This window comes from Nilaparvata lugens, chromosome 3 (assembly GCF_014356525.2).
Source record: "Nilaparvata lugens isolate BPH chromosome 3, ASM1435652v1, whole genome shotgun sequence".
NCBI classification, from domain to species: domain Eukaryota; kingdom Metazoa; phylum Arthropoda; class Insecta; order Hemiptera; family Delphacidae; genus Nilaparvata; species Nilaparvata lugens.
In genome coordinates, this window is record NC_052506.1 from 61844252 (window position 1) to 61870572 (window position 26321).

Here is a 26321-nt window from a genome sequence, read left to right on the forward strand (position 1 = left end):
ATGGCAATTACCTCCAGGTAATGTAGTAGTGTTGAAGTTCAAGATACAAAGTCAGCAATAAGCGTTGGCATTGTTATTGGCGTATGCTTTGGTGTCGGCTTTGGCATCGGCGTTGATATTGGCATTGGCATTGGCGCAGGCATTGGCATTGGTGCAGGCATCGGCGTAGATATTGGCATTGGCGCAGGCATCGGCGTTGATTTTGGTGTTGGCATAAGCATTGGCGCAGGCATTGGCTTAGCTATTGGCATTGCATCAGCATTGGCGCAGATTTTGGCATTGGCGCAGGCATTGGCGTAGCTATTGGCATTGGCGCAGGCATTGACATCAGCACAGGCATCGGCGTAGATTTTGGCATTTTGGCGTAGTTATTAGTGTTGATATTGGCGTAGTTATTAGTGTAGGCATCAGCATTGATTTTGGCATAGTTATTGGTGTTGACATTGGCATAGTTATTGGCGTTGGCATCAGCATTGGCGCAGATTTTGGCATTTTGGCGTAGTTATTGGCGTTGACATTGGCGTAGTTATTAGTGTAGGCATCAGCGTAGATTTTGGTGTAGTTATTGGTGTAGATATTGGCGTAGATATTGGCGTAGTTATGTCACACTAGTTCGAAAATCACCCAAATGTTCTTAACACTCTTCATGGCGTTCACTTGTTGCTGATTTTGAGATTCACATGATAACTATTTCAATGTTAATGTCTGTGCTGTACCTGTTATCTTAAAATGCTTATAAACTAAGAAGAAAATCTTGATTAGGCTATCAATACAATCTAATACACATGAAAATTATTTTTAATATATATGAATTGAAATTTGTTAACATCCTATTATACAGTCAGCAATACATAAATTGTGAAATATGGACATATCAATTACAAATTTTCACTATAAAAAAAAATTTCATTTCCATCTATTCACTGTTCAAATATCAAAATTTAATCCATTCTTCAAAATAGAAATAGAATTTCATAACACCCTGTATCATTATCAAAATTGTAAAAAACATCAGATCATCACAACAACAATTAATTTCATATATATTTCAATAATTTTAGACAATTGATCTTCTATTCACAATCATTTCATAATATATCTGCATTTCATTATCATTTAGTATAACATTTCATTTATAGCAAGTTCATTTCACATTTATGATTTATCATTCAGGGTTTCAAAATTATTTAGTTTTAATTTTGTTCAAAAATTGTATAGAAAGCAAATTATTTAATATTATTAATCATCGTTTGTCGGATACTATAGTTTATTTCGACTCTTCAATGTTCTGAACACAAGCTACATTTCATGACAAAACTTTACTATCAATCATTAAACAAGAAAACATTCAAAACATCAATAATATTTTGCTTCAAAGGCAAACAATATTCATAAGTAATCTGCATCTATGGCAATCAACATTATTAATCATTATTTTTGCATCTATGGCAATCAACATTATTAATCATTATTTTGCATCTATGGCAATCAACATTATTAATCATCACAAAAATATTATCTCATTACTGCCTCTCTAAGTCATAACCTCTGTTATTCCTTCTTTAGGCAATAATGGGTTTCCATCTCAAAAAACAATCACATACCAGCAAAATTCTAATCAACAAACCCCACTAAAAATTCTACATACACTCCAGCATCCATTTCAAACGATAATCAATCATATCAAAATTTATAGAACAAACAGTTTTAAAATTTGAAAAAAATATCAATTACAAAACACTTTAGAAAAATTTTAGCCTTCAACTCATTTCAATTATAATATAACACAACGTTTTTATTCAATAAAAACATTATTATTCAAGCTAACTTTCATTAATACATCACATATATATGGCTACAGAATTCATTAATACTTTCAAATTTTGAAGTTTATTTATTATAATAACATAATTTATAATTTAAAGACTGTATAATAAGTACAAACATTTCAAGATTATAATACAAAGATGATCAAGATGAATAATGGGTAAATAAGTTCCCTAAAAAATACAAAAAAGAGAAAAAGAAAACTGGGTAAATAAATTCCCTAAAACAATACAAAGAAGAGAAAGATTAATTAGAGCCTATCCTACATGTCAGTACTGAACTTTCATGAGGAAGTATATTTAATAAAATATACTACTATGGAATTTTGTAAATTCCAAGTATGACTCTAATTTGTTATAATTGTGAGCTATCACTCCCACAAAAACAACTGGTGAAGGAAAAAATGTTGACTATTGTGACTGGGTGGATAGTTCCTAGATGTCTGTAAGGCAATGTGATAGCAGACTCTAGTATCGGACCACAAAAACAAAAGTATGCAAAAGTTTTACAAACATTTGATGTTGCAGTCTTAAGGTTTTTATATCGCAAACAAGTAGGTCAGATAATCGAGTCCAGCCGTATGTGGTTCACGCCCACACCTCTAAAAGAATCACACCTACTTGTCTACCAAAAATCCAAAGTATTGGACAGCAAAGAAAAAATAAAATGCAAAATGGGTTAAAAGCCCAGAAGAAAACTATAACCTAATTACATATGGCTTATGGCACAATATGCAATGAAAGATGAGAACATGGGACATAATTTTCTCTGAAAAACCTAATTACCTTATATAATACCTAAAAAAAATAGACATGATTAAAATATGTAATACATGATGAAAAAATATACCACAAGCAAACAATTATTTACACAACAATGGATAGATTTTAGAAAAGTTAAGTTTTATCAACAATTTAAAGATTAGGAAAATAAGCTACTATTTTAACTTCTAATATTATTTCAGAAGAATACAAATTTAAATGACTATGGACAAGATTGGTTAAGATATGCATCATAGAAGAAATTTACTGAACATTTCACAAAGACAGGAAAGAATTGAAATTTGAAAAGATTAAGGGCCAAGAAAAATAGGCTACAGGAAAGAAAAAAGATACAATTATGGACTCTTACCATACGTAGTATTTACGGTCATTGCTATTCTGAATCCCGGCATGACACAGGATTCCTAATCATTGTGTGTTGGGGAATACCCTTTCATCATGTGATTCATTGTCATCATCTTGTAAATAAGCAACTTGAAACAACCTTTGAATACTAATACATCAATGGAGACTTTGCGTTTTGTTTCTTCAAGAACATGATATTATTCATGGGTTCATTTGTTTCAACAAAGCCGTTTTGCCTACAAAAGTTAGTCATGTTCACTTGAGAATGCATTGCATACACCTTTTCAATTTCCAGTTGAAAGTTGAACTCATCAACTTGACTCAAAGCAAGATTCATTTTGTTTACATTTTTCCTAACCTCTACAGAAACCTGTCTCATGTAATCATTCACTTTGTTTATAGTTTTCCTAACCTTCAATGTAGCAATATTACTTTCATGATAGTTGACTTTCAGTGAAGACAACTCCCTACCTACTTCTTTACTCAATTCTACTATCTCATTAGGGTTGACTTTTTCAACAACAGTAACTAGGCCTACATTGTCAGAAACTTGAATGAGTTGATCCTGTATCTTAACACTACTATTATCCTGCTTCAATTTGTTTTCATCTTCATGATAATCACTCAATGTTTCATGTGCATTTTTCAATAGAAGGTTTATACTAACCTGCTCTAGTCTAATGCTAGCAAATTCTTGCTTCATCTCATCAAACCTAGCATTTAACTTAGCATTTTGCTCATCAATCTTAGCATTTTGCTCATCAAATCTAGCATTTATCTTATCAAACTTTTGTGTTAAGAATGCTATAAGATTCAGATCATTTTTAATGTTTGCCATTTTGTAATATGCACTGATATCTATTCATTAAAACTTGATCTCTCTTGAACCGATTTCCCACTCAGCAACAAACCACTCATAACCTATCAAGATATCTATCCTACCAATAATTTTTTATAACCAGAGATATATTTGTAGTTTGAGTCCCACCACAGGGCGTACCATTTTCCGTGCTACCAATTTTCCTTAAATCGGTTGGAATAGCATTTAACACCTATTAACCTAAGGATAGTTGTCGGCTCCAATGTAATAGATTCTTGATAAATTATGAATGGATCTATCGTCTATGAATGAGAGATCCAGTTTTCAGAGCAAATGAACTTATAATCTTCAGATGAATTTATACAAATACACAAAGAACTATATCTTATAAGCCTAATTTTTTAGAGTACTACGAACTAAAATACTTATCTAGTTTACAGTTGAAAAACAGTGGCTATTGGCTTGAATACACAACTAGCAATATACGAACAAAATAGAACACTAAAAATTTTTTAAAACTCAATTTAAAACATTAATAAACGAAAATGATTCAGAGCAAAATTTTACAACAACACACGTAGCCAGCCATTTTTCTAGAGAGAAAGAACAGGCCAAAAAACAAGTCAGAACAGAGACACCTCCAACATTACAGACACGTCACCAAAATTTTATAACTTACAAGTTTAGAATTCACACCCTACATCTGTTCTCAATAAAACTTTATTTTGAAACTGTTATTTTAAACTTTCATATATATTCTCTATTTAAATAAACTATTTATTCTGTTTCTCATCCCCGGTGACACCATGGAACAATGCAACAATCATTTACAATAAAAAATTCTCCGTCGAAAAGTTTGTCCGTCTATTGATGACTCTGATATTTACTATAAAGTTTCATAGATCTCGAATTGAAGATTCGATTCCAATGTGAGAAAAAATGTAATATTACACAACTTACAAATTTACATAAATTTAAATAATTCATTACTATGCCATTTAAAGGTTCAAATTGTCCATGCCAATCTACTAAACCATTACCTATATCATATGTATGATATTCATTCATTTATTCATTTATTCATGATATTTTATATGTCCTCAGGCCATATCCAATACATAAACTGAGTAATAAAAATTTATAAAATCTTATCATTTATAGAAATATTTATAAATACATTTGAATCGGCTCTCTATTGCCGCCCATCGATTACTACAATTTGATTGGTTCATGCAAATTCATTACTGTATACATGCGCCTAGGAACATCCCACTTCCTTAATACTCTAATTTATTTTATTTGGTGGTTTAAGTATATTTATTACATATAATATATTTTTATAAGGTTTATAAGTTGTTTATCCCTCTACAACAATTATTAGCCATGTGCTTTTTTAAAGTCCTCCAGTTGTATACCATTTGTTTGCAATAAATTTTTGCCAAGGTGTCTGGCTAGATTTTACATTATGCGACTTGATCGATCATTAGGTCGCCGATCAGTAGGTATTTTAAGCCTAACCTCAAATTTTCCAATACTTTATATAATATAATATAAGTAGCAAATAACTTTCTTAAACACTATTAAATACCTTGGCTTGATCATTGACTCTGCTTTATCATGGAAGAGTCATATCCTATTATATTAAGCGAGCAATATTTGTACCATATATATTTTCATATTTGGTTATTTATATTTATTTTTTATATTTGGTTATTTATATTTATAGTTATTCATTCATGTTCAACGGATATCGAAAACGGCTCTAATGATTTTCACGAAATTTTGAAACATAGTAGGTTTATGATATAAAAATTCGATTGCACTAGGTCTCATCCTTGAGAAAACTCGCTGAACGACATTAAAAGGATAATTTTCATCCTTGGCTGAAACAGCTGAGACTTTCGTCGTCTGTGGATAGTAAAAGGTGAGCGAGTGACTCTGTGGAAAATCAAAATATCGCATCCCCGAAATTCATAAGCTGACGTATAGCCAGCTGTAAAATATAAACACAGCAAAATATAAACACACCGATCATTTTAGAGAATCGTGTTCTGCTTATCAATAAAAAATAAAAATAACGAGCGAAGTTGGGTGCCCCGATATTAAGTAAATTAAGGAAGGAGTTTGTAGAGAGTTGAGAAGTTTTTATATGTTACGTGAATTATGCCCTTCTACTGTACTGTTCTACTTAATGTCTATCATGCACTTATAAATTCAAGAATGAGTTATGGTCTTGTCTGCTGGGGAGGTACATAAGTCTCAGCATTGTATCCGATAATTATATTTCAAAAATCATTAATCTGAAAAGCTTGAAAGTTTATCTTTTAACACCCAGTGACTGTAAAACATTCTTGAAAATTGTGGGATAGTTTACTTCAATTGTTTTTGTACTGTCCATCTTAAATATATTGATATCGGGGACCGAGCTTCGCTCTGGAGTACAAAAACATAAAAAATTTATTACGAAAGAAGAAATTATAATTACATTCATACAGAAATGTTCTATTCAATCACAGTAAATTGAGATTAATTCTCAGATGAGTGCAAAAATTTCTTTCACAAAGGCCCAGTTGCTCAAAAGCCGGTTAAATTTCAATCCTGATTAACTTCACGTGATTCAGAGAAGACCATTTCAAAAAGATGGATCTACTGAAATTAATCAGGACTGAAAATAACCCGGCTTTTTTGCAAGCGGCACAAAGTACCTGAATGAATGATTACAAAAGTTCAACAGCTGAGTCATAATTTTGACACAGTCCCACACACATGAACTCGCTCACTCACTTACTTCAATCACCAACAGACGACGAAATAATTATTATCAGCTGTTTATCCAACGATGAATAATAATTATCCTTTTAATGTCCTTCAGCGAGTTTTCCCTGGGATGAGACCTAGTGCAATCGAATCTTTATTATAAACCCACTACCGTATGTTCTGAATTTCGTGAGAATCGTTAGAGCCGTTTTCGAGATCCGGTGAAATACAAACATATAAACATAAAACCGAAGTTGCTCGTTTAGTAGTAGGCCTATAGGATTCTAGTGAAAGGTGAATATTATGTAAACAAACAATTATTTTTTGTCATAAATTTTGTATTTATGTGCAAAATAAATAAATTTTGGATTAAATTGAATATCTATTATTTAGGCCTATAATGTTTTTAAATGTACCGGTACACAGTATTAAAAATTTAGTATTTGGTGTATTTCTTGTGCTGCGTTCATATTAATCAACCTCTACGTAGAAATTCTGCAAAATTCAATTCAAAGGAGCTGATCAATGATAGGACATAGTTCCGGTTAAATTTTAAGGACAAAATTTAAAAGCCGGTTAAATTTCAATCGTGATTACTTTCACGAGAACCAATCAGAGAAGCCTTCTTTTCAGAAAAACCCTCTCTGATTGATTTAAAAAAAAAATTATGATTAAAATTAATCCGGCTTTTGTGCAACCGAGCCATAAACTAGTGAAAAAGAAATTATAAGGAATGAGGATCGATCTCCAGTCTTATTGTAGGATAATAGCCTACATGTTACCTAGTTACTAGTTTCTAATTTTGCTACCAAATAATAATTATGTCTGTATGAAAAAACTTTTTTGATATAATATATCTTATTATTTTTTACTAGAAATGATAAAAAACAGGATTCAATTAATATAAAACAAGGCAAAGAAAAATACAGTAATAAGTACATTCAAAGTACCAACACAAATCAGTTGCAAACTTGCTCCGTACAGTATTGGGCTCTGGTGGCAAGAACTGGAACTACAGTCCACAGAGATTGCCCACCCGTTATGCACATTCTGCTCCACAGTTATCGCATCGGATCGTTCAGTTTTCGGCCAGCTTGTAAAGCTACTGTGATCGGTTTGTTGAATGTAATCTAAAAGAAGAAAAATGTGTTTTATCCCGCCATTTTCGTAAAATTTGTTTTGTTACTTAGCTTTGTGTTGCAATGATTTGTGAGTGAAGTGCAGTGTTTTCCTAGTGAATGCTCTGCTATTGTGCAATGATGTATTTCTATGATCGAAGATAACAGTACAGGTTATGTTTTCCAGCAGCTGATTTTTTCAATCGGGCTCCTGCTCGAGCCTTTCTGTCATCCTTTTTGAAGCTATATCTTCCGGTTTCTAACTTTCCAGGTAATTCAAATTATGTGTTCAATGCTTGTATTGATTTTATATTTTCAAGTCATTTCGACTACGGTATGTTTTGCAATATCTTCCATATTTTTATGTTCAAGATGTTGTCTGTATTCTAATTCCAGTATTTACATTTTACTACTTAACTTGAATCAGTTATAACTTAGTCATTGCTACTTATTAAATTCTACTTCTAAAAAGTATTTGAGTAAATTATTATTACAATGGTAAACAACAGTTAGTAGGCCTACAACATTAAATAAGCGTATTGATTCCTACTAAAACAATACAAACATTAGGATCTATTTTTTTCCTGTGCTATGCAACTCACCAGAATCAATAATTATTTAGAAATCCTCTATGCTTAATATTTTTATAATAATATAATAGTTTTATTAGGGTATTTATTCATTTATCATAATGCAAATAAGATATTTAATCAGATTGATTTTATTTCTTGGGTTGCATTTAGCATTCTAGCAGGATTAGGTACTACTTAATTTCAAACTAAGCTTATAGTAATAAGATATAAAGTATTTTCTATATTTTATAAAGTCAGCACCCAATTAACATTAGTCTGCTATCGTTGTCTGTCATTAGGCAAAGCAGATAACTCCATTCATTTCTAGCTCCGCACCGTTGTCAAATCGTCTTAACACATGGTAAGTTAATGATCTTCCAGAGGATTAGCATAATAACCCAATTATGATCATTCATTATTGTCAATTTAGGCTATTATTAAAAATAAATTTCATGATTAGTAAATATATTTGATATAGAATTAATAATTATTTACAAAAATTAAGAATTGATATTGAATTAGATATACTGGGATGATTTGAATCACAGCTACTGTATCTACTATAGGCCTATAGAAGGCGTTGTAAAAAGAAAAGTGGCAATCATGCCGCCATAATGCATGATTAATACTGAATCATTGGTAGGCTACATCATGTTATTCATGGACTGGTACAGTAGGCTATTTTCTCATCTTGCTACTATTCATCAACCACAAATTGAAATTTCATTATAATCTCGCCACTACTATTTCAATTCAGTTAAATGAAAAGTGAGCTCCTTCTCAAGTGAAAAATCGTCCAATTAATAACTTACTCGAGAATAGTTCTATGAATTTATTTTTTATGTGAATTATAATAAAATTAATTGTCTACCTGTCTTTGTCTGACCACTTTGCTCAGGAAGTGATCATTTTGTTGCCTCTTCATCTTAGTCCAGTCAATATAGACATTAAAAAGGGGGGTGCTTGCAATTTATATTGTAGTTCTGATTTTTCAATATATTATTTGGGTACGTAAGAGAAGTTCAAAACCAATTTCTTCACGCAAAATTTCCTTGTGCTAGATACAGGTTGGCCCAAAAACCTCGTATTTTCGGCTCATTTTCCAGTTTTTAGGTATTTCTGCCAAATCTCGTAATCGGACAGAAAAATGTGCTCTTGCCTTTTTTTTAGATCATAAAACTCTGAATGAAATGAGATCATTCGGAACTCTCTATATCCAATGACTACTGAGTTATGATTTTTCAAAAATGAGTTAAATTTGAAGGAAAAATCCATTTTGATGAATTTTAGTTTTTGATCAACAATATCTTCCGATTGTTAACATTTGGATGTATAATTCAAAATCCCTCTGGGCGTATTTTTGTGCTCTACAATCTGAGACCAGGGAGAGCGCTCTAGGAAAATACGAGGTTTTTGGGCCACCCTGTATCTAGCACAAGGAAATTTTGCATGAAGAAATTGGTTTTGAACTTCTCTTATGTACCCAAATAATATATTGAAAAATCAGAACTACAATATAAATTGCATGCACCAATGTATATAGTGACTGGACTATCTCGCAAATCCTCATGAGTTAGTTAGGAAGAGATCCTTCTCAAATCAAAGCAAGGCAAAGCTCTCAGCCTTTCTGTGCCAATGTGATTGGTCTCCTATCTTTCTGGATGAAATCCGATCTCTCAAGACAGATTACTCCAGAAGATTGATTGTTGATTAAGAAGGAACTCCCTTCCAAAAACGGTTTCAACTATCCAATTGAGACTGGTGGTATCACAGTTGACTCTCTGAGTGAGGTTGCTGAGGCGTTCAGTGATTGCTTTTCCGTAGTGGTCTCTTCTGGACATGATGATGATCATGTGGATAACCTCTCTTTCACTGCACTGCTTGCAAACTCAGATTCTGGAAATGACGTTATTTACGAGCCCTCAGTGTGGACTGAACAGGAGGTTATGTATATGGCTGTTAGGTTGAAGAAGAAAATGTCAAGTGGAATTGATGACATACCATCAAGGATACTGAGGTATTCAATTCTTTCAATGTGTCAGTAGTCCTGTGACCCTGTTACTAAATGAGTCACTTACCTCTGGATCGTTCCCGTCTTGCTTCAAAATTTCCAAACTCAAACCAGTTTTCAAAAAAGGCTCTCGGAAGGAAGTTAATAATTATAGACCAATAGCTAACTTGAACTCATTGTCAAAGATTTGGGAGAGAGGAATTTATGACCTTTTGTTTGCACACTTTCAGGGAAACAATCTCTTTTCAGGGTCTCAGTATGGATTTCAGCCTAAGAAGTCAACTGTTGATGCTCTGGAGGCCTTCATAAGTAATATTTATTCATCTCTAGATCGTGGTCACAAAGTACTGGGTTTCTTTGTTGATCTTGAAAAAGCATTTGACAGCTTGGACCATGAGATTCTTATCAGAAAGCTTTATTACTATGGGATCCATGGTAACTGCCTATCTTTGATAAGATCCTATCTGAGTGGGAGGAGCCAAGTTGTGGAGATTGAGGGTATGGAGGGTGCAGTTGTGAATGCAAAATTTAGATCTAAGCTTTGTCCTATAGGAAGGGGAGTTCCACAGGGTTCAATACTGGGTCCACTGCTGTTTCTTATATATATGAACGACCTCCCTGCTAATGTTCATTCAGCCAAGTCTGTTCTTTTTGCTGACGATGCAAATTTCCTGGTAACGGCTAAAAATATAGAAGAACTTCAGTTGACTGGAAATGCTGTTCTTTGTGAGGTGACCAACTGGTGCAGGGCAAATAAGTTGGAGGTGAATATTACCAAAACATCTTTTATTGAATTTCAGATTCATAGATCACCTCCAAGCTTGGTCCCATTCAGTATAGATGGTGAGGATGTGCAGTCCTCCTCTTCTGCCGGTTTCTTGGGATTGGCAATTGACCAGGGCTTGTCATGGACTGTTCACATTGATTCACTCCTGAAAAAACTAAATTCTGCAGCTTTTCTGGTGTCAAGTCTTTCAAGTATGCTCGACTGAGAGGCAGTTGTCACTATATATTCGAACCTCTACTGTCCTATGGAATACTTCTTTGGGGGGGCTCAGGAAACTCTCTGCCGGTCTTTAGGGCACAAAAGAGAATAATTCGAATTATATTTAGAAAGCCACCGAGATCCTCATGCCGTTCCCTCTTCCGATCAGCGGCAATAATGACTGTCCCTGCTCTTCATATATATTACGTTTCTAACTTTGCCTTCAAATACAAGACAAATTGGACAACAGGGTCAAATATCCATAGTCATAACACAAAATCCAAAGGTGCGTTGATAATTGAGCCACACAGAACGACCTTTTACAAATCTAGCTCACAGCATATGGGTAAGAAAGTATTTGATTCGTTGCCGAACCACTTGAAAGAGGCTCAAACACTGACAGGTTGTAACTGACATATTATTTTTATAAGTTTACAAATATTATATTTTCACAATTTTAAAAATTTATCTAGTCTTACTTTGTAAATGAATGTTAAAATTTTAATGTACGTGACTATTGTCTATGCTTACCATTGTTCAGCCATGACAAGTAATAAATTGAATTGAATTGGGGATTAGAAACTCTACATTTAAAGTATAAATATCTTCCACTTCTATCATATTGATATTCGAAATTATCTAATTATCAGAAACTGGGAATAGTTATCCCTTCTTTATGCTCTTATTCAATTTTTGACTGGAGAAATTATCACTTCTCTTGGAATTCCACGGTAATATTAAAATATTTCTTATTTGCGAAAATGAAGAAAATTGGATATTGTAGTTGCAAGGATTTTGCAAATGAATTTTATTGCTAATATTATAGGGAAATGTCCGATTACTACAATGTTTTGCTGCGATAATGAATCTTTCTTTTTGAATTAAATGCAGGGTGCAAGTTTTGCAAACGTATGAATCATTTTGTAGTAAAAACCGCTAAAAATAATGTACAAATATATGGAAAAAATCTTGCAATAAATCACCGTAGCTGTGCCATAAATTTCCTCATCAATTAAAAAGCTATAAAATTTCGCGTCAAGTGTGCCTTTAAACTGGATTTTTTATCAGGTCAATAAATTCTAAATGCAATTTTTAATTTTTTTCATGTGGAAGTGTTCTTCCAAGATAACTGCAAAACGAATCTGTAAAGTTTCTAGTGAATGTGATTTAACGTACTAGTCAACGAAACATTCCAACTTACTACTGTAGTACAATTATTGCAAAAATCTGCGTCAAACATAAAAACGTCAATAGTTTGACCTTCAATGATATGCTCAATAAAATAGTCAATATTACTGACCGTCTCAATGTTTCCTCAGTTGATTCCTTCAGTATTATATCAGCAGTTTTAAAATTTAAAAATTGTTGAAAATTTTCATTGGAAAATACATTATTGGTACGTACATTATTATTATTATTTGTAATGTAACAAAGTAAGCAAACTTTGTTTGCTCAGTTGAAATTGGAATATCCAATAAACCAACATACAATATTGCATAACCAGCTATAAAAACTCAATCCTGCCCGTAAAAACATCATATTATTCACTTCAATCACGCACTTTGTAAATCCAAGGCTGCTTTGATGAATGCATGCAATACAGAAAACTGTAGACCAGTCTTTTCCAAGCTATTACGTTTTGTTATTTTTTATTCTTATCAAAATTTATTTAGCCAATTCACAAGTGATACCACAGTTTTACAGTAATCAACACAGAAAACTGAAACTTCGGTATTAACATCACCATGAGGTTGATTGGAATATATTATTAAATTTGTTGAGAAATATCAATTCACGGTTATGAATGTCAAAATAAATTATTTTTCTGTGATAATTACAACAAAAGGGTCTCACATAGAAGTGTTTGTTTTAGTATTGCATTGACTCTTATATCTCTCATTTGTCATTTCAAAGTTTCATAGAATCGTAGTCTTTTCATGCTATATTATAGTATAATACTTGAAAATTATCAAAAATTAAGTGAATGTCAATGAGAAGAGACGCTGCTCATCATAATATCCATACTTACCGTTTGCCGTGAATGAAAAATCTCAAGTGTTTTATCAATAGGCATGAACTAGAAGAATCAATTCAGGTCAAGTTTTATTACTATCTTCCGATTGTAACTAGTAGCAATATTTTGTTAGCGTTTCCACTGAAATAAATCATTTATAGCAGCGCATTTCCCTTTATTTCATCCGTGAATTTAGAAATTGGAAAAATCTGGAAATGCGAAGTCATGGAACCGAATTGAAAAAGTTTTGAACATCATGAATAATAAATTTATAAGAACTGAAATAATTTTCAATTCAAATAGAATAACTTCTTCGCGATGCACGGTAAATTGCGTGGTTCACTGCGCAGTTCGAGGTTCGTTTCGGCATGTATGGACATACCTTAACATATGAATATTAAATATCTCTCATTTATAACCTGCTCTTTACAAATGATTTGTGTGAACAGATGAATAAGAATAATTATCACCCCCTCGAATGCGCGCTTCATGTACCCAGAATCCAGAAATCCTGTGAAATAATTGTGGGAGAGCAAGAGCGAAAAACAGAGCGTAGGCTTTTTTGACAGAATCAGCATAAAAACGGCAATGGCAACCGTGTGCACTTATTTTTCCATTCAAATAACATTGGCCATAAGGCTTCGTGCTGCAAACTAATATTTGCACGGAATATAGTTGTTCGTTTCAAACTAACGATCTTTAAGGCTGTTCGGTACACTTTTTTATTTTTATTTAAATTGGATAATATTTTTCAATATTATTGTTAAGATCATTAAAAGAGTGAGAAAAAGTGGCAACTGAAATTTTCAACTTGTCTAATAAGCGAGTTATGGGTTGTTGAAGTGCTAAACTCCGTTTTTTCCAGATCATAAACGGTTTCAAATTTTCTATTGGAGTTTTTTTTTAATATATTCAGTATATAATTGGCTTTGTTCTAATATGCGTGTTTTTGCGATTAATGCCAAAATAAACAAGTTATCGAATTTACAAAAAATGTTACTTTTTTATTGATGAACGATATGGGGAATAAAATGTTTTAGTTTGGAAAGATACTTTTTTGAATTTCCAAGAGAAGTTCTAATAATATAGTCGAAATCGTTTATGATCTGGAAAGAAAACGGAATCTGGAAAGCACTTTAGCAATTCAACAACCCGTAACTCGCTTATTAGACCACTTGAAAATTTCAGTTGATACTTTTTCTCACTCTTATAATATACTATTATATTATAATATTCTCACTCTTAACAATTATATTGAAAAAGAATATCTAATTTAAATAATAAAAAAGTGTACCGAAAAGCCTTAATATAGTTGTAATCGGTCAAAGCATCAACCCCCGTTCAACAAGAAATGCATTTGTATATAGTTGAATTTATCATGTCAGAATTAGCCAGTTCTAAATACTGCTTCATAATTTTGTCAAGATAAATAATGTGCAGACCGACCAGTTGGCTTGTGCGTCATTGTGTGGTGGGGAGGGAGAGGGATGTGCTGGACACATCATTCAGTATGCAGACGGCATACTCAGTTGCTGAGTTGAGACGCAAACCTCATAGAGTATTATATGGCAGTCGTGCTAGCTTCTATTATTGTTATCGAAACGCTTCCATCAACATAGCGAGTGTGTGACAGCCAGAGACGCGATTCGCTAAATGGCTCAGTGACATGACACAAAATGGCTCTAGCTAGAGCTGGACTGACTGACTGACACTCATCCCATCTCCCTGCTCAAACACCATCATTGTGCAGATAATAGCTTTATTTAATCTTCAACTGACCAAACCTGTTCATTCAGAGATCTGCTGTTTTCGAATAGGTTTAATGCACTTATTTATTTTGAAAACCAACCCCTATCACTTTAATACATAGTAGTATTAATATAAGTATGTCTTATATTTTTATCATTTTGATTTTGTTGACTATGGTAGTTGAGAATTACTAGCTCTTATTCTTGTAGAAAAGTGTGAGCTTTTCCAGCATATAATAATACTGATAATACCGAGTGACCAGGCTGGCCTATCCCAGTTTTTTATGAACTGCTAGTTAGAATTGTATTGTAATCTTGAGTCTCACTGTTGACTTTTCTATGAGAAAAATGGCACTTCAGCAACCAGAGATTAATTTCAATTGAAGGATCTAATAGATTGTATACTGTGACATCAATTTGTACGACTTGAAAACTATTAACCTCGCACTATTAACAGTACTGGAAGTTGATTACAGTCAAGAGAAGCTATTTCTTGTGGAACTTTCAGGATATTTTGTTAATTTTGGAATCGCAATGTCACAGTTTTTCAAACTTTTACGAAAAAAGCTATAATATGAACCGTTATAGACGGTGCTAGGAACTTTGGGACTAAAGGGTTCCGACATAGAAGAGGATGGGTCGTCTTCGCAGGTGGAATCAGGTGTCTCCAACAGGTGGTTGGACATTGTTCTTCAACACAAAGGCGTTGAACACAGAATTAGGGAGTCAATTGCAGGCCTATTCAACTATATAGAAATATTTATTTAATAAACTTTATATATTCATTTATTCAAATTTTAAAATTGAATTATTAGCCTATTTCTGCTACTTGATCAGGAAAGTATGAATTTTTAGTTTTCATTAGATCAAGAGAAAGAGACCTTCTGAAGATGGCAAGATGATAATGTATTCAGTACACAGAACTATTTCTAAAAATAAATCTGAATGATTTTTATTCAAAAACAGAAGCGTGTGAACCTTTCGAAAGGTCCAACTAATGTTTGTTAATCACCTCGCTGGTAGAGACCCCAGACTTGGTCCCAAAATTCCTCTTTCTACTAGTTGTTCCCAAAATTCCTTGCCCCAAAGCTCCGGTCACCGTTCTTAGACATAACATAATGCATTTTTCCTAACATCGAATACCGGTACATATTGTCTGGGTTATGGGTTTCGAAAGTTGGAATAGATGACTGACTGGAAACCTTGAAAATTCACCAGATTGATACATAATACTGTATCCTATATATGGGCAATCCATTGAATCAAAAGTAGTCATTCTCAATTTTGGAAATTGCTTTATATACTGAACCCTATTTGGCGTAGAAAACTGGTCTGTGAAATCTGCATTTAAAAAGATCATCAGATTATCGTCGTGTTGAATTATACTTTAAAAATTCAACTACAGTATCTCTCTAAAATTTTGGTCGTGTGACTCTGTGACTCATTTCAATTTGAAAATCCAATGATTACTAGTTTACAATAGACTACAATCCATGAATCGATAGAGCTATTATTTGTTATTGAGTAATAGTCTAGTATAGAATAGAGAAACATTATAATTTTATGTTTTCTACATAGTAATAGGCCAATGGAGCACTCGAAATGAAATTTGTAGACCATTGTATTTTCTAATTTGTTTAAGCTCGAATAAACTCTTCAATTTTATTATCATCTAAATCTGTTTCGTCCTACCAAAAACTCATTGGTTCATAATTGTGAAAGAAAGCAAATGTCAATCTTAAATGAAGCTTCAAGTCAGAAAGATTCACCGGTAATGTATTCTCAGTGATTTAACGACTTGGCACCATATCGCATTCACAAATCGACCTTCAAGTGATATGGCTTTTCGCACTAGTAGCTTTGTTTTAGTTAGCACGACTAATGTTTGGAGAATAGCGCCCGACTGTTTATTTCTCGTAATTTAGTTAAATATTCATATATCGTCTACGGTCTTAAAAGAGGATTATTTGTGTCGATAATTGGTATTTTCCAGTGAAAATTTGAACTTGAAGTAGAAAATTTACCGATGTAAGTCCAAAATACTACCGATTGTCTAGCTATTTTGCGATCAAAAATGTTGACTGAAATCCTTAGATTGACTAATCTTGGAATAATCCTTGTGCAAGTGCAGACTAATCATTTATTTATTATTTTTACAAGAAAGCACTGACCGAGAGAGAAAAACTAAGGATACTCCTTGTACTTTTTCTCTCCTAAATTTAGGTATGTCTAACATTTTAAAAGTCCGAAATAGGTTTATGATTTCACTCTTCTAAAATTCAGTCCATTTTTACTCAAAAACTAAACATTTTGAATTTTGACGGTTGAAAAACCGTCAAAAATTTAGTAAAAAAAAATTTTTTTAAACCCTCTTCTAAAATTTAGTCCATTTTTACTCAAAAACTGAACATTTTGAATTTTGACGGTTGAAAAACTGGATAAAAATACACAAAAGTTACGCTCAAATGATCAATTGATCATGATCGAATAAATAAAATTCAACGATTGTTATAATTGTAGTTTCAAATAGCCCGCAGGTGATATTGAATGAAAATTTATCAATAACATTATTTTTCACGTCTTCTTTCCATTCAGCTCTTCACATTTATTTTCACGTTTGAGGAGTGCATTGTTGGATGATCAGAATCTGACATGTTTGAAGGCACCGGCATGCCCATCCCTTGCTAACCAATACTAAATATGTTGAAATATATTGGCGTGTGTTGCTCTCACACCTGTCCACTTGCATCCGCACGCAAATGCACTCTGGGTGTGGCTGTGCCTGTGGGCTAGGTCAAGGTCTTCCTCATCGCCATTTCAAACATGGTTATTCACTAAAGTGGAGTGCTTTACCATTCTCCTCTCACTGTTGCCGCATTTGTGTATTGAGTGACAGTCATCACTCTAGCTCAACTGCCGGCTTCAACTTAGTTGGATTGAAACGTATAGTGGATATAAGAATTGAAAAACTTGTTGATTTGAGTTGATTGTTTATGTAATTGAAGATAGGGTTTCTCATTATAATGTATGATCAGAATAATTTTTATTCACTTGCTATTCCATTATGAAACAATGATGACTATACACTAACATCAATCGCATTGTAAATCAATATATTTTCTAGGGAAACTGTAACGAATAGTATATTACGCTTTGAGAGATGAGGTCTCCTATATTCAGATTCAGTTTAGTAAAGCGACATTTTTACTTCTTCACATGCTCTTAGATTTGTAAAAACACTTTTTTTACTTTGATGAGGCTGGTGACTGGTGACCACTCAAGCTCCTGGTTTGCAAGGGAGCTGGTGACAGAGAGAACCTATATCTTTCAGTGCTTTCTGAACCACCAAAAACGACTTTCAGATTATTAATTTGTTGATGATTGTGATATAAATCCTCATTATCCTTCTATATTTATATTTATCTTATACTAAAAACATTGTTTTTGAACCGGAATAAGTTTTTTACAGCTTTGAAGGTAGTTTTTCTGCTTCTGATGAAGTATTCATTTTCTGTTCCTTCGACACAATTTGTCAGACTAACTGCAATGTGCACCAAATCAATGTACACCATTGCTTGAAGCATCCACATTTTGATCATCAGCAGGTACTGAATTAGATTTTTTTGATAGGATACAATATGATTACTAGAGGTTTTCTTGAGATTGACATTCGTGCATAACAACAATCTAGTTTCTCGTTAGTTTTGTTATTAGTTTCGACTACAAGCCTTCTTATCCAAAATGGTTATTTTCTACAATATAATCAACACTTGAACAATTGTGGGTTTTAAATACTTACAATATGTACTTCTATGTTATTGGAGAAGTAGAGTAAACAATTTAAAAAATATTTTTATAGTCCATTTAATCCTGAACTCCGTGATGAATCAGACGAGAAATTGCTCGTACAGGCTTTACTGCTAATAACATCCACTATAAATAAGTAATGATTTAGTTGTAGCTGTAAGCTAAAAATATTTTTGTGTTTCAATGTTCATAAATAGAAATCACAAGTTAGCTGTCAAGTTGAGTTGAATTTGTGCTTTTGATGGGCAGTTATGTGCTGTCTATTTGGCGCTGAAAGAATTAGCACTTGATTAGATGCAATTACTGAAGTGCTATTCGCTGCTAGCCCATGTTACAAACAACTCTTTTGTTTTTAAATTGCGGCTATGGCAATTTGAAATGAACTAGTCTGATGATGGAATAACCATTGATCATGTGCATTTGAAATTCTCTTCCATTCTAAATTTTCTTTATTATGTTTTTATTCCTGGTTGAACTAGACTATTATGAATCAAAGGTATTTTCATTGCATTATTTCTATAAATTATTTCGCTATCATACCTGAAGTTGTCTAAAAGAAAACAAGGTTTGCAATAATTGTCAAATCCCACGTATATTTAGAAATTCTTGCTGTTTTTTTCAAGTATATGAGAGATTGCGATCAGAGATAGAGACAGAATACAGCACAGCAAACAAAAAGATAAAAAATATCAAGTGTTAAGAAAAAATTATCTTTTCTCTTCTTGTTCTCTCCTAAACATTGAAATCATAAATAGTTGTATAAATAAATTTCCCAATGATTTGAACAAAAAGTAGTTGCATAAAATAATGTATGAAATATGAATGAATATGTCTTTTGTGGCCCAATGTGACGATTATATGAAAAATACTTCACATATTTTTCCTACAGATACCGATACTTTTTTACAGAACAGATACTTTTCCGCTCTAGTGCGCAAAGTATTACTTTGCGTACTCCAGATTTGCAGCATGACAATGCAAAATAGTTAGTAGGTTATATGGAGCACCAGTGCAGGAAAATAAAAATTAAGTTGGTAACACTGACTGTGGTATAGTGAGGTCCACGTTATAATATGGTAGTGTAGAACGGCATTGCCTATTTATTATGTGCCTTGATTAATTTAATTATTATTATTCAATTTTAAATTTTAAATTAAGGTTTTTATTAATAATAAGATTACACAGAAAAACATTTGATGGATTTCAGGGAATTTCACCCATAATTACCCACTTTTCATATTCAATGGTAACTGTAGGAAAAATTTAATGTGAAATACGTGCGCAAAGTTCGTTTGCTGCACTCAAGAAACCATTATTCCGCACTCGCCTACGGCTCGTGCATAAACGTTTCTTTCGGTGCAGCAAAATGTCACTTTGCGCACTAGTTGCACAATAGTTATTTGTGCAACTAGTGCGCAAAGTGACAGTTTGCTGCATCGAAAGAAACGTTTACGCCCGAGCCGTAGGCGAGGGCGGAATGGTTTCTTGAGTGCAGCAAACGAACTTTGCGCACGTATTTCACATTAAATTTTTCCTACAGTTACCATTGAATATGAAAAGTGGGTAATAATTATGGGTAAAATTGCCTGAATAATGTAGTAGTGTTTGAATGGCGGGGAAGCGGCTGTGTGGTGTGTGCTGTGGTGGCACTGTGCTGTCGTTGTCCTTGGTTATAATATAATAATAGTAATAATTAGCGCGTTGTGCTTGGTTGCACCTCTGCTCACTATAGCAGCCCACTCACTGTTACCAACTTAATTTTGATTTTGCTGCACTGGGTGCTCCATATAACCTACTAACTATTTTGCGTTGTCATGCTGCAAATCTGGAGTACGCAAAGTACTCACTTTGCGCACTAGTGCGGAAAAGTGATTCTTTGCAGCCTGCAATCAGTGCACAAATGGTCACTTTTCAGGGTATCTGTAGGAAAATAACTATTACTATGCATGACAAATTTTTGCACATTACTTTTTTCTCCAAGTGCAAAAGGGGCATTCAATTTCGTAATTGGTCTGTTCTCCGTTGAAGTTACTTTTAAATAGAGTCATAGTATAAAGTTTCATGAGATGTTTCCAGACCATTCCCCTTGCAATTTGAGAGAGTGGAATCAGGAATTTTATTGCAGCTTTAAAAGAGACAAATCCTCCACTAGCCTACTATGTTGTCTGCTTGAAGCTTTTCAGTGTAGATTTTATGTCCAATCAACCTCGTAATGGAGCGGTGATGTACTATGATCAGGAAGTGTTCGAAAATTTAGCAAATTGTACGCTAATAGAAATATCCTTACTTGGATGATTTCCCCCTTATTGAATCAGTGAAACAGTTTTCTTTGACTCTTTTTCTCTGCTAGATGCAAGAAGCTAGAGTTTCTAATATACGATACGTGTAATTCGATGGCAAAAGTTGATGAGATCGAATCTGAGAATTTTTGAGAGCAGTCTATTTGAGCTGAAAATATATTCAAAATTGGAAAAATACGTAATTTTAGAAATCATTGTTATATACGGTACTGAACAACAACAAAATAGTAAAATATTTTTCAAAATATTGTATACTTTCCATTTCTACTTTCCTTGCCCTATTACCATAGGTAAGGAAAGTATTGCTTTCCGAAAAAAATTAAGGTACCCCTATTTCTAAATTTCTATACGTTTCAAGGTCCCCTGAGTCCAAAAAAGTGTTTTTTTTTTGTATTGGCTGTATGTGTGTGTGTGTGTGTGTGTGTGTGTGTGTGTGTGTGTGTGTGTGTGTGTGTGTGTGTGTGTGTGTGTGTGTGTGTGCGTCTGTGTACACGATATCTCTCATCTCCCAAGTAACGGAATGACTTGAAATTTGAAACTTTAGGTCCTTTCACTATAAGGATCCGACAGGAACAATTTCGATCAAATGCAATTCAAGATGGCGGCTAAAATGGCGTCAAAAACAGAGTTTTTCTCAAAAACGGCTTTAACGATTTTGATCAAATTTATACCTAAAATAGTCATTGATAAGCTCTATCAACTGCCATGAGTCCCATGTCTGTAAATATTTCAGGAGCTCCGCTCCATCTAAGCAAAGTTTGATTTTAGATTTCCAATTATCAGGTTTCAGATACAATTTAAACAAAATAATTCAAGTGGAAAAGATTCAGCATAAAAATTTCTACAATTGATGTTCAGTAACATTTTCACCTGAAATTGAAAATAAGCTGGAAATTCGAGAAAATGTGATTATTTAATTGCAAACTGTTGGCTACTGTTGATTCTATTAAATCATTCACTACTATCTGGCCCGGCGAACTTATCTTGCTTATTGGTTTGAATGGAAGAACTCACACACACTGAATCGGGCATGGCGTGGAACGGTGTGCAGTGGCGCCATTTCACCAAACTGCAAGGGGGGGGGCAAAAACCAAGAGGTGGGGGAAGGAATACCACCGAAGGATTGAAGGTCCTGTGGTTTTCCCCATAAATGTTACATTCGAAGATGTTTTAATATGTTTCATTTTTTTCCAGTTTTATACAAATGTGGTTGAAACATCAATACAAACATAATACATTATTAGTTATAATCATGAAATATTTATTAGAAATATAGGTCTTACAGAGAGGCCCTAAAGTAGGAATACACTGAAACAGATTTCTTAAAAATCATGGAAAAAGATAAATTTTTCTTTTACAATGACAATTTCAACAATTTCATTATGGATAGTATTCTAATTGGAAAATAACTTTCAGTTAGAAAGCTAAATAAACATTAAGCTGTTCCCATAATTTTCACCAACACTGTACATACATTGATTGTCTGATTGTGCCCTTTCTTTTGCTTTCACTGTGACATCTTGCAAATTCTTAATTCTCACGTTGAAATTTATGCAATAACTCACTTATTGTGCCCTGATCAATAATTGTACCCATTCTATATTCAAGCTTCAACCATACCACAGAGAAAAATATACAGTATTCTTCATTACTCCGTACCCGTATCCATATTTTCAAGGCAATTTTCCTACCTTGTTGATACTGTAGGAGGAATTATACTACTGCTGTTGAAAAAGAGTATTAAATCAGTATGAGATTCTGAGGATTCGTGTAGATAGACCCGCATTTTCATTATTTATCTGATCCTTGGGGGGGGGGCGCCCCTGACGGTGTGATAAGGCAATCTCCATAAGATCAACACTTTGTATCACCAAGCCGCGCCTCCTCAGGTGTACTAAGCCTTAGCTTCATCTGATGCACTATATTTTTATGAAAATTATCCAACAATCAGTATTTACTTCTATATCTCAATATGGACTTCCTATGTGCTTAGTTAGTTGTACAGCAGTTTGTATCTTGAGATTATAGTTGAATACAGCTTGCTGGGAAATTGAATGGTATATCTCCTTGCTGCTGATTTTCTGTGCATATTCTACATTTAAAGCATTATTAAGAATTGAAAATCTGTGAATCAGTAGAAAGAAAATAGAAAAACAAATCTACCGACGACTGTTGGATGACGCAATGATTATAACAGCTGATTTTTATTTCTGTGTATGGTCAGCTCACAAATCTTCTCCCATAAGGATAACATGTAAACTTTGAAGGACCGTAGGAAAGAGTCCTGAAGTCGGATCATAAATTTGATAGGCCATAAACCTGCTCCTGAACATAACAAACACAACTAAAAAAATCAAATTCGGTGCACACATAAAAAAGTTATTGAATGTCAAAATTTGAGGCTGGATTTTTACTCTCCTTGCCCTATTACCTATTTCCTTACCATAGGTAAGGAAAGTATTGCTTTCCGAAAAAAATGAGGTACCCCCATTTCTAAATTTCAATATGTTTCAAGGTCCCCTGAGTCAAAAAAAGTGGTTTTTGGGTATTGGTCTGTATGTGTGTGTGTATGAGTGTATGTGCGTCTGTGTACACGATAAACGAATTGTCCCAATTAACGGAATGACTTGAAATTTGGAACTTGAGGTCCTTACAATATAAGGTTCCGATACGAACAATTTCGACCTAATGCAATTCAAGATGGCGGCTAAAATGGAGAAAATGTTGTCAAAAACAGGGTCTTTCGTTATTTTCTCGAAAACGGCACCAACGATTTTGATTAATTTTCTGTAAAAATTTCTGAAGCTCCGCCCCATCTATGCAAATTTTGATGTTAGATTCTCAATTATCAGGCTTCAGATAAAATTTAAACATAAAATTCTAAGTGAAAAGTTTAAGCATGAAAATCTCTACAATTAATGTTCAGTAACATTTTCACCTAAAATTGAAAATAAGCTCGAAATTCGAGAAAATGTTATTATTCCAATTGCAAACTGTTCTATTTCTATTCTATTGAATCATTCATTATGAAGAGATAGCAGACTTCGTGTGTCTCCAGTGTTATTGTATTGTCACCAGCTGCCTTGGATCTTTCAATAGTAGACTTGAGATGCGCGTGAACACTAGCGCCAGGTGATAAATTTTCATAACGGCAAGGAAAGTTGTGTGAGTGCGCCACACCAGATTTTTTTATTTTATAAACAAAACTATTACAATGTTGTGTCTGATGCTAACTTCATATATTTTGAACTCATCATACCTTGTAGAGATGCAATGCATTGCTTATGAATCTGTTCAATAATCATTTGTGGGGATTATTGATTATTTATTCTTTATTGAAAGAAACTCTGCCAAATTTTGTTCTAGCCCAGTCAGGAAGAGGCTGGATCTGAATACCCTACCATATGTCAGCTGACGCACTAGACGTGGTGTTGTCGGTGTACAAGAATGACCTTGAAAAGGAGGATGAGCATTATGCCACTTGTACAATAGTGTTCGACCTAGCCGAACGAATGATTTAATTATTTCCGAACAGTAGGCTTGTGTTATATCGTTGCTAATTGCGTTCCTACTCAGTGTCGTGGTTTTTGCTTTAGCGTCACAGGATTGTGCTTGGAATTTTTGTTATCTCAAAAGAACTGGTGTAGCTCTTACAAGATTAGTCTGAGATATTTTTAGTGATACTAATTTTTTGTCTCCCTCTTCCAATGAGGAAACGTTTTATTTTTTCAGATATAGTGTGCTCTATGATCCACAATAGAAAAATGTTTGTTTCTATTGAAATTAATTTCTACTATCACTGTCATATAAATGCAGGGGTGCCTAACGTTTTATTATTTGAGGATTATTTCAAATGAATAGTGGCGGGCCGTAAGGTACCTACCGGTATTGTACATTTTCTGTCCTCACCTCAATAGCTAATGAGATTCAAAACTTGTCTAATTTCAAATTATTAGGGTGTTATGCTTGAAATAGATTAATATTCATGTTGTCTGGGACAGTGTTTGATGCTTCTTGTCACTACGAGAGAAGAAAAGTGACATGGTCAACTCAAGGAAGTAATTCAACTCAAGTAATCTTTTGTTTGCAGTTTGATTCTGACTTTAGGGAGTAACATTGCATACATGGCCACATATATCGGCGTCGAGGGCCGCTGGTTGTGCACCACTGATCAAATGTATACATATGAAACTGTCGATTTTCGCACAATACTTTAGAGAATTAGGGAGCCTATATCTCTCAGATTTCAATGTTTTTAGTAAAATAGATAATATTTTTTTTTAAATTATTTACATTCAATAATAATAATAATAATCAGAGACAATATAAATCTAGGTTTAATATGAGTTTTAAATGGTATCTTTAAAACTTATAAAACTTACAAATAATATTACGGTATCTTCACTCTATGTAATAGTCTGGAACTAGACTAAGATCAATAAAGAGCACATAATAATAATAATAAATCTATATGGTATTTAAAATAGACCAGAAATCAGAAAATAATGAATGAATAAATCAGGGCTTAATCTTCTATTTTATGAATATGAATAGTACCGGTACATTCAATGTTGCTAGTTATTCAAAACCATGAATCTGAATTTCAAATATCTCAAGTATATAATTGGTTCGAAAAAAGTGAATTGTATTTATACATTTCCTTTACTGTCGATACAAAAACTGAGCCATTTGCATCCTTCGGTTATGCTCAAATACAGTAATATTGACTGTTCTAGTGACATTGCAACACATTATTTTCCAAATTTAGAATTACCATTATTGACAACCTCTCTCTTACGTAGTGTTTAATTGGGTTTTCGTTATAAATATATTGTAGTAAAAAGTAATCATAGCACTCTATTATTTTATCTCAATTGAATTGTATTATTCTTGTAATTTGCACATTTTTCAAGCCAATATGGTTCTTCGCGTGATAAGGATACTTCATACTGGATGAAACTTGTCTTCCGTTCTGAGACACTAACAATAATTAACATATTCAACAGTGAACGAACTTGAATCTGAATTATTGTTGAATCGTGAGAACTTCGCCTCAAATGGGTGAATATCATCTCGTTCTCTATACATTCCAAATTCAAAAGATAAACTTTTGTATTTTTCCATGAGACTGAGTAAATTAGAATAATATTTTCGCATATCTGATTGAGTCCTTTTCCTTTTTGAAAAAGGGGAGTGGATTCATCAGAAACCTTTATTTTTTGTATAAACCTAAAT

General features: G+C 33.3%; 1 protein-coding gene across 1 annotated transcript in view; it reads left to right on the forward strand.

Annotated features, from left to right (window-relative positions):
- Nucleotides 1-7589: 7589 nt before the first annotated feature.
- Nucleotides 7590-26321, forward strand: part of LOC111061083 (5'-AMP-activated protein kinase subunit gamma-1) — a 281502-nt gene continuing 262770 nt past the window's right edge. Inside the window, exon 1 of the mRNA XM_022348773.2 lies at nucleotides 7590-7920. The gene's annotated coding sequence lies outside the window, so the exon portion shown is untranslated. The remainder of the gene's footprint in view (nucleotides 7921-26321) is intronic.